The sequence below is a fragment of the Adiantum capillus-veneris genome, chromosome 22, assembly GCF_014529385.1.
Source record: "Adiantum capillus-veneris isolate H3 chromosome 22, ASM1452938v2, whole genome shotgun sequence".
NCBI classification, from domain to species: domain Eukaryota; kingdom Viridiplantae; phylum Streptophyta; class Polypodiopsida; order Polypodiales; family Pteridaceae; genus Adiantum; species Adiantum capillus-veneris.
This window is the reverse complement of record NC_140952.1, coordinates 40063778-40077394: the sequence shown is the minus strand read 5'-3', so window position 1 is coordinate 40077394 and position 13617 is coordinate 40063778.

The window sequence follows — 13617 nt, the reverse complement described above, 5'->3', positions numbered from 1 at the left end:
GTCAAAACAACCAGCCCAATCTAAGTCTGAAAAAGCATGTAAGTCTGGTGGCAATGATCCCCCCTTGGGATAAAACAAGCCAAGGTGTAAAGTGCCACTAAGGTAGTGGAAAATCCTCTTGACAGCTTGCCACTGCGTAGACCCTGGGCTACGCATAAATCTGCTGACCTGTGAGACTGCAAACTGAATATCTGGCCTCGTGTTGCATACATAAATGAGGCAGCCAACAGCAGTTTGGTAAAGAGTAACATCAGCAGGGTCACCAGCATCATGTAGACTCAACTTCAAACCTGTTTCCATGGGAGTGGCAATAGGTTTGCAATCCTCAAGTCCAAACTTACATAGCAATGTCTCTATGTAACTTTTCTGACACAAGGCAATACCACCATCACATTGCTTAAGTTGTATACCCAAGTAATGATGCAACAGCCCCAAATCTTTCATCTTGAAAGTGGCATTCAAATCAGCCTTAAATTCAGCAAATGTCTCTCATTTGGTCCAGTGATCAGCAAATCATCGACATAACGAACCACAATGAGAAGTACATCGCCCTCACGCTTTACATACAATGTGCTTTCTGTTGGACTATTACGAAAGCCTCGTTTGACCAAATGAGTGTCAGCTTTCTCATACCAAGCACGAGGAGATTGCTTCAACCCATACAAAGCCTTCTTACATCTGCACACTTTGTCCTCTTATCCTTTTATGACAAAACCGCGAGGCTGCATTACATAAACTTCCTCAAATATGTCACCATTCAAGAAAGCAGTAACAATGTCTGATTGATGTACATTCCAACCAAAATGAGCTACCAATGCACATAGAAAACGCGTAGCAGTCATACGACAAGTGGGAGCAAAAGTCTATTCATAATCTATGCCTTTTTGTTGTGCATAACCCTTTGCAACAAGTCGACCTTATGGCGATCAATCTCACCATCCGGCTTGCATTTCAACTTGTAAACCCACTTCGTACCAATGGCCTTTTTGCCATAAGGCAAATCACATAAAGTCCATGTGTCATTTTCTATAAGTGCATCATATTCTGATTGCATGGCAGCCATCCAATTTTCTGAATTATGTGCTTCATCAAAAGATAGAGGCTCCTCAACATCATGTAAGCTAGACACAGCCAAAGCATAACAATCTGATGTATAAGATGCATGGCGAGAGTCTGAATGAGTACGACTAGACAAAGGTGCATCCAATTTACTGTCACGCAAAGTGTGCAGCAGCCATTTTGGCATACCTCTAGCCTGCTCATTTTCAACCCTTTCCTCATCAAGTACATCATGTACATCTGCATCAGTAATAGGCTGATCTATAACATTTTTTGAAACCCCCATAGGCTGTACATTTGCCTCATTGGAATTTACATTCGAACTTCCACCACTAAAAAGAGGCAACAAAGTGTCATAAATGTCATGTGAGCTTACATTACTGTCTCTAGTACATGACAGCAAGGGCTGAACAGAATCTTCCACAAACACTACATCCCGTGAAACCAAAATACGCTTTGTTTGCGGATGATACAACCTGTAACCTTTGCTTTCAACACTATAACCAACAAAAATACATTTGACAGCTTTATCATCCAAATTTCTGCGGTGCACTTGTGGCACTAAGCCATAAGCCAAACAACCAAAAACACGCATGTGCTCAATAGATGGCTTTCTATCATGCCATGCTTCATATGGAGTCATAGACTGCAACGCTTTCGTAGGACACCTGTTGAGTACATAAGTGGCACACATGACAGCCTCGAGCAAAACGAATGTGGTAAAAAATCTTGACTCTTGACCATACATCTTGCCATTTCCGTAAGAGACCTATTTTTCCTCTCAGCAACACCATTTCGCTAAGGTGTACACGGCACTGTACATTGGTGTTTTATCCCATGACTAGCCAAAAATGCATTAAATTCATGAGACATATACTCCCCCCCTCGATCGGAACGGAGGGTGCCCATAGTACATTTTGATACATTTTCAACCATAGCCAGAAATTGTTTGAAGCACATAAAAACTTCGGACTTCGCTTTAAGAAAAAATACCCATGCATGCCTGGAGTAATCATCAATGAAAGTCACGAAGTACAGCTAATTGCCCAAGGACGGAGTTTGCATGGGCCCACAAACATCACTATGCACAAGCTACAACCTGCATGTGGCCCAAACTGAACCATCCTTTGGAAACTTAGAACGCTGCATCTTACCCAAAATACGGCCTTCACAAATATGTTTGACAGGTGCTTCAAGAGGTGGCAAAGAAGCAACCATATCAGATTTCTGCAAACACAGCAAACTGGCAAAATTCAGATGACCAAAACGTGCATGCCAAAATTTTGCATCTGAAATAGCCCTTGAATCCAACAACATTTGCAAAATTTTGTCCACACTTGTCATACAAAGTGAGCTTATACAGCCCATGGCACAAAAGGCCAGATGCAACAATTTCATCACAAAAACTGAGATCATGAACTGTACATCTGCCATCCACAAATTTGACTGCAAGTCCAAGTCTAGCAAGTGCGGATACGAAAAAGAGATTCTTCTTGATCCCAGGTACATAAAGCGCATCAACAAGTGTGAAGGAACTGCCATTTGCAATAGTAAGCACAATCTTTCCAACTCCCTGAATCGGATAAGAGGCATTGTTGGCACAAGTGACTGAATTCCCATGAGGGACAGACTCGAGAGAGGTGAACAATTCACGATGTGAGGTAATTTGCTTTGTAGCACCACTGTCAAAATATCACACATTTGAATCTGCAGCAACTGACAAGCATGCATCATGGACAATAGGATTGTAAGTGCACTCTACGCTAAAAGCCCATTCGGCATCAACATCAGCAACACAGTCTCTTTTCACAGAAGACTCAACCATGGCTACATTTGTAGTGGAACCAGCATTTGTAGTGGAACCTCCCTCTTTCTTCTTAGCTCTTTGGCATTCAACTTAGGACACGACTTGATCAAGTGATCATTAGCTTTACAATAATGGCAACGCATTTTCTTTTTGCCCTTATCACCAAAATTTCCAGACGAATTGTTGCCAGCAGAAGCATTAGGAACAGAATTTTTTCCACTAGCAGCAGAAGCATAAGAAGTGGCTGTATTGCTGTTACCACCCTTTCTCTGCGAAGCAATAAAAGCCTGTTCAACTACACGCTGCCTAGTCTTGTTTTTTCTAGAAAGTGACTCTTGCAACAGCAATGTGCATAATGCATCAAACTTGACAACTTCAAGATTTCCTTGGGTCATAAGTCTCCAAGTACTAGCAAAAGTCTGGTAAGAATCTGGTAAGGCATCAAGAACAGTCTGCACAAGGGAACTGTCTGAAATGACTTCATCTACAGAAATAAGTTGCTCATTGATATCCTTGACACTAGCAAGGAAAGTGTCCATATCATCTTCCTCATGCATAATCTTCGACTCTAGCTCTTTACACAGCAAAGCAATTTTAGCCTCATTGCGACTTGCATAAAGACCAGCCAAATATCCCAAGCCTGTTTTGCAGATTTTGCTGAACGGATGTGAGGAACAATGGTGCGCTTCACAAACAACACAATCAATGCATGAGCTTGCACATCCTTTACATCCCAATGAGCTTGTTCTACCGTAGGCAAAACAACTATAATAGCAGCAATCCTTGCAGCAAGATCTGCAACATCCTCAACATTGCCTGCAGGCTCAAAACCAGGACGTATATCAATGCCCTGCACAATATTCAAGATGCCCTTTGACACAAGAACATGTTGCATCATGTAAGCCCACATAGGGTAATTGTCCCCATCCAACCTGTCCTCAGCAGCAAACATCTTGAACACATCTGTGTTGTTGTCAGCCATGGTAAATGATGCACCTGATGTGAACACTACACGAAAATAGGGGAAATGAAGCGGGAACAACACATGCTATATAGCACAAACCATAGAAGACTGTAAGGACTTGTTATGCAAAAAACGGCACTGACAGAAATTCTGCACAAAATGATGAAATTGCCTTTGTAGACCTGCCTGTAGTGGAAACGGAGGTCGAAATGAGCTTGAAATATTTTTTGACCTGCGAACACTCGCCAAACCTCACTGTAATCGGAGAAAGTGAGCAGGCGTGTGCTGGAGCAGCTGCTTCGAGCTCCGGCCTGTTCTTTCTACACCTTCTTGGATGACAGCACCCTTCTTGTTCTTTCCATACTCGCTGGCAGCATGCCAGGTAGCCCCTTCATATCGCCTTCTTTCTTGCTCTTGGAATAGCAGCCAACACTTCTTCTCTTTGTGCTACCTCTACTTTGTCGGCACCTTTGATGCCATTTCCATGTTTGCATCGCCTTCTCAGGTCCGCTCTGTACAGCAAGCCAATATTTGGCCTCTCAGGATAGCACCAATATCTGTTGCTCGCCTCCTACATTTCCCATGCTTTCTCCCTCTTGGCGGATCCTTGCAGACCCTAACCAATCCCACTGTCTCACTTTGGACAACAATCTGCAACCCCTCTTGATCCCCTCGTGGCGCAACCCACAAGCATTCATGCGCGAGGAAAGAAGGAGAGGGAGGACTCGCTTGAGGGGGCCCAGGGACATCTTTCTGCATGTAGAGGGTAGAAAAACGTGTACGGCTTGCTTTGCAGTCAATGGTGATGCTGCTGCAGCACAGCAACGCTCATGGCCATGGCCGGCTTATCATTACCAAAGGGGAATCCGCTCCGCGCATGGTCGCCATATGTAGAGGGGGAAAGAGCCCTCTACAGAGAAGAGAGAGAGAGAGAGAGAGAACAAGAGAGAGAGAGAGATTAACATCCGCCGCCATAACTGATTACTATGATTGAAAGCTTGATGATTACAAAGGTTATAAGAGCCCATTCTTATAGGTTTGTAGTGTCCCCTCGCTCCTCATGAGCCACACCCCTTGGCATCCCCTCTAAGGTTCAAGACCATCCAATACGGCCAAGGCATAACACATGGCACACACCGGCTTTATGCCATAACAAGGATGCAGCCTGCTCTGATACCAATTGTTGGAATTAGGTTTGCAGAGAAATGCACACAGCTTGGAGAAGATGAAGGAATCTCAAGGCACACAATAGAGAGTGTGTTACTTAGTGTGCAATGGAAAGATAGATAGCCCTAGAGTGATTGGCGTATATGCAATGCATAGGGGAAAAAACCTCCTAAAGAGAGAAAAAATGCCCCGACAGTCCTAGTGTGTTCACACACATCACTACCACATGTGTATGGTAACACCAGAGTCTTCAAAGTCTTCATTGTGGAGCATTGCCAAGTTGAAGGTGGGCCAAAGTCTTCGTTATGGAGCATTAAAGTGATGTAGTTCTTTTGGCTACTCAACATTTTTGGGCATACACTAGGGGCTTTATAGTGAGGTCATGCAAGCGCTAAGTCAGTCTTAGGGGGTTTACTATACCTACGAGGTAGTCACATAGGTAAATGCAAAGTCTGTGGTCACACAAAAAATGTAGAAGGGCTGATGGAAGAAGCCTTATTTTCTTCCCCTACCTCTTTGTTTGCTAGAAAGGTTTGTAGGAAAAGCTAACACACAAGTTCTGCTCCAAGATGAGCCATGTGAGAAAAAAAATAGCAAAAAAGACACAAGTACAATAGAAGAAATGTTATCCGAAGCCCTAAAGTTGGATGAAATATTTTGAAGGTACAACTTTTTGTTTCGTCAATGAGCTAAAGGCTACAAGGAGGGTTTGCTAGCTTTGATTTAGGATGATTACAGGACTCGCAAACAATTTGAGACCAAGGTGATTCTCCCACTTGAAGGCCAATGTGGACCAAGTGGCCTATGTGTGTGCAAACATGTACAACTGTAAGCATGCATGTGGCTTCACACTACACCCATCATCTCATTGCAATGTGCAAACCCCTCTGATGCTAGGGTCTTTGTAAGAGCATATATGGGGTTGTCATCCGTATGCACTTTGACAAGCCCGATGCATTTGCTGGCCAATATATCTCGTACCACATGATACATGAGCTCTATTTGTTTTGACTTCGAATGAAACACAGGGTTCTCAGCTAGCGCTATAGCACTCTAGCTATCACAATGTAGCACTGGAGTTTGATGAATGTCAAGATCTCCCACTAGACAAGCTAACCATACAACTTCCTTGCTAGCATTAGAAACTACAACATACTCTGCATGTGTGGTGGAACACGAAGTGCAACCCTAGAGACATGACCTCCACAAAATGGTTGCTGCAGTAAACAAGAATGCATAGCTAGATGTGGATTTTTGACTATCCACATAACCCATATAATTTGCATTAATATAAACCCACTATGGATACATCGCTATTACTAAAGCGTAAGCACTTACTTGTTGTATCCTTAAGGTATCTAAAATGTGATTCACTACTTCCCAATGCTTTCTGTAAGGATTTGTCAAAAATTTGCTAACCATTCCCACTGCAACGCGATGTCTAATATGGTGGCTACCATGGTGTACATAAAACTACCCACTGCTGAAGACTACATCACCTTTGCCATTTTTGCTTTCTCAACATCAAATTTGGGAGCATCATCCTCACTAAGTTTTGCATGTGCTTCCATTGGGATACTCAATGAATTCTTCCTCTTTGCATATCAAAACATTGTAATATTTTGTGGATATAGGTCACATGAGGTAAGTCTAGTATTCCACGCTTTCTATCTCTCGTGATATGCATAGCAAGAAAGTGATTTGCATCTCCTAACTGCATGCTAAGTGATCTCTTTAGGATGGAAATATTGCCCTTAGACTTCCCGTCAATGAGCATATCATTGACATAAATCATCAAGATGATTAGCAAACCATCCTTTAGCTTCAAGGTATGCAAACAATGGTCTTCTTGGCTCCTCACATAACCTTGGGACTGCATATACTTGTCAAATTTCTAGTACCACTGTCTTGATCCTTGCTTAAGGCCATACACTGCCTTTTATAGTCAACACACCAGCTTTCCCTTGACAGGCTTGTCAGGTATAACTTCAAAGCCCTATGGTAGCTTCATGTAAGCATCCTCTTTCAGATCCCCATGAAGGAATGCGTCTTCATGTCCATTTGGACAAGCTCCATGTCCTCAATGGCTACTAGTCTAAGCACAAGATGTAATGTAGTCATCTTGACTATCAAAGAGAAAATCTCATCAAAATCCATTCCTTTCTTCTGGTTGAAGCCCTCAACAACCAATCTAGCTTTCTTCTTAGGCTCAAGATCTTCTCTTGTGTATTTTTTCTTATTCACCCATTTGCAAGGCAAGGCTTGTTTTCCCTCTAGAAATCTTATCAGTTCCCAAGCCTCATTTGCCACAATCAAATTGTATTTTGATTGTATAGCATGCTCCAACTTCATGCTATCTTCCATCTGAGTAGCCTCTTGGTAGCAAGTTGGCTCTCCGCAGTCAATGACTTAATAGATAGTCTAACCCTTGCTGAAAATGCTAAAGTGCACAAGGGACTTTCATGGATCTCCTCACTGCTTGACTATCAAATCTACTCTCTCTGGAGAACTACTAGTGGAAGACTGAGCATTTGTTCTAATTGTAGTTGAGGCTACATCTTCGAATCTAAAATTTTGATATTACACCTCTTTGATAGGTTTCATGTGAATCTATGACATTGAAGATAACATACAAGCTGTGAGATTCCAAATGCTAGAGAGATATTCCCATTCTCCATCGACGCCATAAGCAATGAAGATGCATTTGTCTGATTTGGGGTCTAGCTTTCTGCATAGATCTTTAAGCACATGTGAGATTACCTCACCCAAATAGACAAAGTCTATTTGGGTGTCATAAGCACATGTGAGATTGCCTCACACCCAAATAGACAAAGTCTGTAATAAGAATATCCTATCCCCAAAACTTTGTGGGTAAGCTTGTCGTAGATAGGATTGTTATGGCTCCTTTATGACTCTCTCTTGTATGGTTCTATTCATACGCTATGCTACACCATTCTAAGCAGGTTTGTGCATTGCTACTTAATTCCTTGTTTGTTATAGAAATTCTTGAACTCTATGGAGACATATTCTCCCCCATGCTCAATGTGCAAGGCCTCAAGATTCTCGCTAGATGCCTCTCAATCAATGCAAGGAATTTTTGGAAAGTAGAAAAGAAATTATCGTTTCTCTTCAAGCTGTAGACCCATACCTAATTCCTAGTCATCTATGAACGTTAGAAAATATAGTCCTTAGAGACTTATGTGGCACACGCCCACTTAGATCACTATGCACCATGTTTAGATGGTTCCCTAACTCTTTATTTCAATGTTGAAGTAGTGAGGATAGCTTGCTGTTGGGGTATAAAGCCCAATGTGGTCGCCCAGGTAAGTGGGCGGGCCACCAGGTATGTACACATATTCTTTTGTAAAAACCTAATAAGAACTCACTATGCTCTACACATTACAGTAGAGCGAGTTCACCATATCGTCGTGCTCTTCTTCTTGCACTCTCTCTCGCGTCGCACTTCCGCTCGTACTCCTTCAACTGGTATCAAAGCTCAGATCGAGGCTCGGGGCAGCACTGCAAGAAGCTAGAGTCACCAGCTCAGATTGGAGTGAAATTCGACAGACAAAGACACGGCCCCAAATCTTGTGGGATAGCCCAAAGGGCTGGGTGTTGTCAGAATTTCATTCTGAGGTCATCTCGGCCACCGTTCGGCTTCGGCAAAGGTCTGCGTAGGCCATTTTCGACTACGTGGTCTCGACGGGTGCAGATCCGACTCTGCAAATTTGGGATTTTCGACCTACGGCTGCAGGTGCTGAGGATATCGACACTCCCAGAGTGTTGATTTGTGGCTGTCTACACATCGAAGGACGGCTCACAGTTCTTGGAGGCGTGTCACATACGACACGGGCGCATCTACACACAGACTGTAGGCGACATCCACTAGTTCATCAGGTAGCTTGTGTTTGCTGCTTGATATTCCAGATTTCATCCTGACATTGCAGGTACTTCCACATGGGATGTATTGTCAGAGATGATGTATGTCTGTTGAGGGTTTGCTGGCTGTGAGTCACGCAGCAAAAAACCGCCGCAGCGGTTACAACATACAGTGGGAAATTTGTGGATGTATGACTTTGTGGGAAGTCTATGTACTGTCATATTTACTGCAGCCTTTGTTGAGGGTCGAGTGAGGTTTTATTGAGCTGGGGGATTCTCGAATGTTGAGATCCTTTCGGTGATACAGGTCTTGGAGCGATCCCTCGAGCACCCTTAGATAGGCAGCTAGGATGTATTGACTGTGAGTTAGACAGTTGGGATTGCATCTTTGCTTTACTGCCGTTGAGGCATTGTCGCAGTCTATGCTTACAGGACAGTGACAGGACAGTTAGAGATAGTACAGGTGCAGGATAGGTTTACCCACAGCTTACAGTGTCAGAGAGACAGTGTTTTTGAGCTGTTTTTTGGTTTGTTTTTGAGTACACCAGAGCCATTTTACAAAGGAGACTCTGCCGAAATTTATGCAGAATTTGAAGCTTTCTTGGTTCATTTGACAGGTTGATATTGGTTCAGAGGTCAGTTTATAGGGGAAACTCTGCCGAATTTTTCCCAGGAAAGTAAACCACTGTGAAGCGTAGCTATGGCTGGATCACAGGACACTGCTCTTTACAATATCAAGAAGCTGGATGAAACCAATTTCCCATTGTGGAAGAAGCAAATTTGGCACGTGTTGGTACAAAAGAAGCAGATAAAACCTATAAAGCTCAAGGGGATAAAACTAGAAGATATGGACAAAGATGAATGGAGCGAAATGGATGAATTGGCACTTTCTACCATTATGCTGACTTTGGCAGAAAGCGTTTACTTCAATGTAGCAGACGAGATGTCGGCTTATCAAGCATGGTTAAAGCTGAGTGATCTTTATGAGAAGCAGAGTGCATCTTCACAGGTATACTGGCTTAAGAAGCTTGTTGACTTGAAGATGAAAGAAGGGACACCTATGTCCAATCATCTGAATGAATTCAACACAATCTATAGTCAGTTGTCAGCTCAAGGTGTCAAGTTTGATGAACCTGTTAGAGCTATGTTCCTGTTGATCACATTGCTAGAAAGTTGGGACACTTTTCGCACAGCTTTGAGTAATTCTGCACCTCGAGATGGTTTGAACATAGCAGGTGTAGAAGGAAGTCTGCTTACTGAAGAAACCAATAGAAAAAGGCAAAGGAACAGTCTTAGTTGTCAGGGGAAGGACCAAAGAAAAGTACAAAGGTGGAAACAGGAATGAGTCTCGTAGCAAGTCCCGCAGTGCTAAAGGCAAGAGTGACATAGAATGCTACCATTGTGGCAAGAAGGGTCACATGAAAAGAGACTGCAAAGAATGGAAAGCAGAAAAAGGCAAAGAGAAAGCTGAAGACCATGGTGAGAAGAACAAGTCCTCAGTGAAGATTCAAGAAATAAATGTGACAAACACTGTTGCAGAAGATGACAGTCTAGTGTCAGGAGACATCTACTTCTTGAAGAATACAATGGACTCAGCTCTTCTTACAGCATCTGATGGAAATGCACTGAGTGACTGGATTATAGACTCAGGGGCATCACTTCATGTGTCTCCAAACAAGGAGTGGTTTACCTCTTATGTGACCACTAAAGATCATGTTCGGCTAGGCAATGGGCAGACATGTGAGATCTTAGGTGTTGGAGATGTTCAATTGAAGTTTCAGAATGGCTCTTCTTTCACGCTGAAGAATGTGAGACATGTTCCCGCAATTACAAAGAGCTTGATCAGCACAGGTTTACTTGATGATGCTGGCTACGTCACCACTTTTGGACAGAACATGTGGAAGATATCCAAGGGTTCTATGACAGTAGCACATGGAGTAAAGTCTGGAGGACTTTACATGATTTATGTATCAAATGTCTCTAAAAATGTAATCAATGTAACCGAGCAGCCGAACGTTTCTTTGTGGCATAGCCGGTTAGGACATATGTCCAAGAAGGGAATGGAAATCTTGTCTCGTTCTGCTTATTTGCCTGGCTTTTCATTTAATGATTTTGAATTCTGTGAACATTGTCTGTATGGTAAGAAAACACAGCAGCCACATAAGCATAGAAGCAGTAGAAGAGATACACAGTTGGCACTTGTTCATAGTGATTTGTGTGGACCTATGCCTAACCTATCTCTAGGGGGAGCTTCTTACTTTATGACATTTATAGATGATTACTCGAGGAAAGTATGGGTTTACTTTCTCAAGCACAAGGATGAAGAGTTTAGTGTTTTCAAAACGTTTGTGACACTTGTGGAGAATCAGAGTGGAAAGAAGCTTAAATGCTTACACACTGACAATGGTGGAGAGTATGTTTCAAAGGCCTTTCAGGACTTTTGTGAGTCAAAAGGTATAAAACGTGAACTTAGTGCTCCTTACAATCCTCCTCAAAATGGTGTTGCTGAGAGGATGAATAGGACCGTACAAGAGAAGGTCAGAAGTATGTTGTCTAATGCACAGCTGCCAAATGGGTTTTGGGCTGAAGCTGTATCAACAGCTTTTCATCTTGTAAATAGATCTCCTAGCAAGGTTTTGCAGACGGATTCAGTGCCAGAGATGGTATGGTCAGGCAAAATGCCCTCATACAAGCATCTCAGAGTCTTTGGCTGTGAGGCATATACTCACGTTCCAAAGGAATTTAGGAACAAACTTGAGCCAAAGAGTAGAAAGTGCATCTTTCTAGGCTATGGTAATTCTGGTGAGATGGGGTATAGACTTTGGGATCCCGAATCCAGAAAGGTTGTCCGCAGCAATGATGTTCACTTTAATGAATCCAAATATCATTCTAAACCAGAGAGGGTTGAGGAGATTAGAAGAGTTGTCTTCCAAGAAGATGGACCTGCACGTGCAAGAAAGAATGTCAGGGCTCAAGAGGAGCAAGGACAGGATAGAGTGGAACCACAGGTTGTGGCTGAGCCTGAGCCACCTATTGTACGTAGATCTGGACGTGTCACGCGACCTCCTGATAGGTTTGTTCCATCTATGAACTATGTCATGTTGACTGATTGCAATGAGCCTTCATGTTACAAGGAAGCAGTGCAAATGAAGGACTCCGGGAATTGGCAATTGGCCATGCAGTCAGAGATGACAGCTCTGCATAAAAACAAGACATGGAAGCTAGTTAGATTACCACAGGGCAAAAAGGCTCTACCTTGTAAATGGGTTTACAAGTATAAGATCACCGCTCATGATAGTCAGCCAAAGTACAAAGCAAGGCTTGTTGCCAAGGGCTTTAAGCAAGAACAAGGCATTGACTTTGATGAAGTCTTCTCTCCGGTGGTCAAGATGACTACATTGAGATGCTTTCTTGCATTGGTTGCCATATTAGATTTGGTGTTGCACCAAATGGATGTCAAGACAACGTTCTTGCATGGTGATTTAGATGTGGAAATTTACATGCAGCAGCTAGAAGGGTTTGTTGAGAAAGGCAAGGAAGATTGGGTATGCCAGTTGTTAAAGAGTCTTTATGGCTTAAAACAATCACCGAGGGCATGGTACCATAAATTCCACAAGTTTATGCTTTCTCAAGGCTACAAACGTAGTGAGTTCGATCACTGTCTATATACAAAGAAGGCTAAGGATGGCAGTTGGCTGATCCTTATTTTGTATGTGGATGACATGTTGATTGCTGGCAAGCACTTGGAAGAAATTTCAGCTTTGAAGTCAAAGATGGCAAAATTGTTTGACATGAAAGACATGGGTGAGGCAAGTCATATACTTGGTATGCGCATTGAGAGAGACAGATCAAAGAAGTTGATTTGGTTATCTCAAACATAGTATATTGACAAGGTTTTGCAACCTTTCAATATGGAGAAGGGAAAGGCATTGAGTGTTCCATTTCCACCATATGTGAAACTTAGCAAACAAGATTGTCCTGTGTCTGAGGAAGAACAGGCTGAAATGGATAAGATTCCATATGCGTCTGCAGTGGATAGTTTGATGTATGTAATGATTGCTACTCGCCCAGACATTGCATTTGCAGTGGGAGTAGTAAGTCGATACATGTCAAACCCAGGCAAGAAACATTGGGAGGCAGTGAAAGGAATATTGAGATACCTGAAAGCTACAAAGAGTATGCGTATATGCTATGGGAGTCAGGAGCTAAGTGTAAAGGGTTTTACAGACTCAGATTATGCAGGTGACTTAGACAACTGAAGGTCTACGTCAGGGTATGTCTTTACATTGCCTGGTGGAGCAGTATCATGACGTTCTAGATTACAAGATTGTGTTACTCAGTCTACTACAGAGGCTGAATATGTTGCAGCATCAGAGGCATGCAAAGAATCAATTTGGCTTAATCGACTAGTAACAGATTTGGGAATCAAAGAAGAGATGCCTGTGTTATATTGTGATAGTCAAAGTGCTATACAATTGGCTCGCAATCCAGTTTATCACTCAAAGACAAAGCATGTGGATGTGAAGTATCATTTCATCAGGGAAATGCTCGAGGATAAGCAACTTCAGCGTGTCAAAGTTCACACCATAGAAAATCCTGCTGATCTACTTACAAAAGGACTTCCCTCAGAGAGCTTTGCGCATTTTCGCAAGCAGTTAGGTGTAGGGTAGTACATCACTTCTCTACATCTCTTGTATATTAGCTTGTATAGTAGCTTCTCTCACACTTAAAGTACCACATT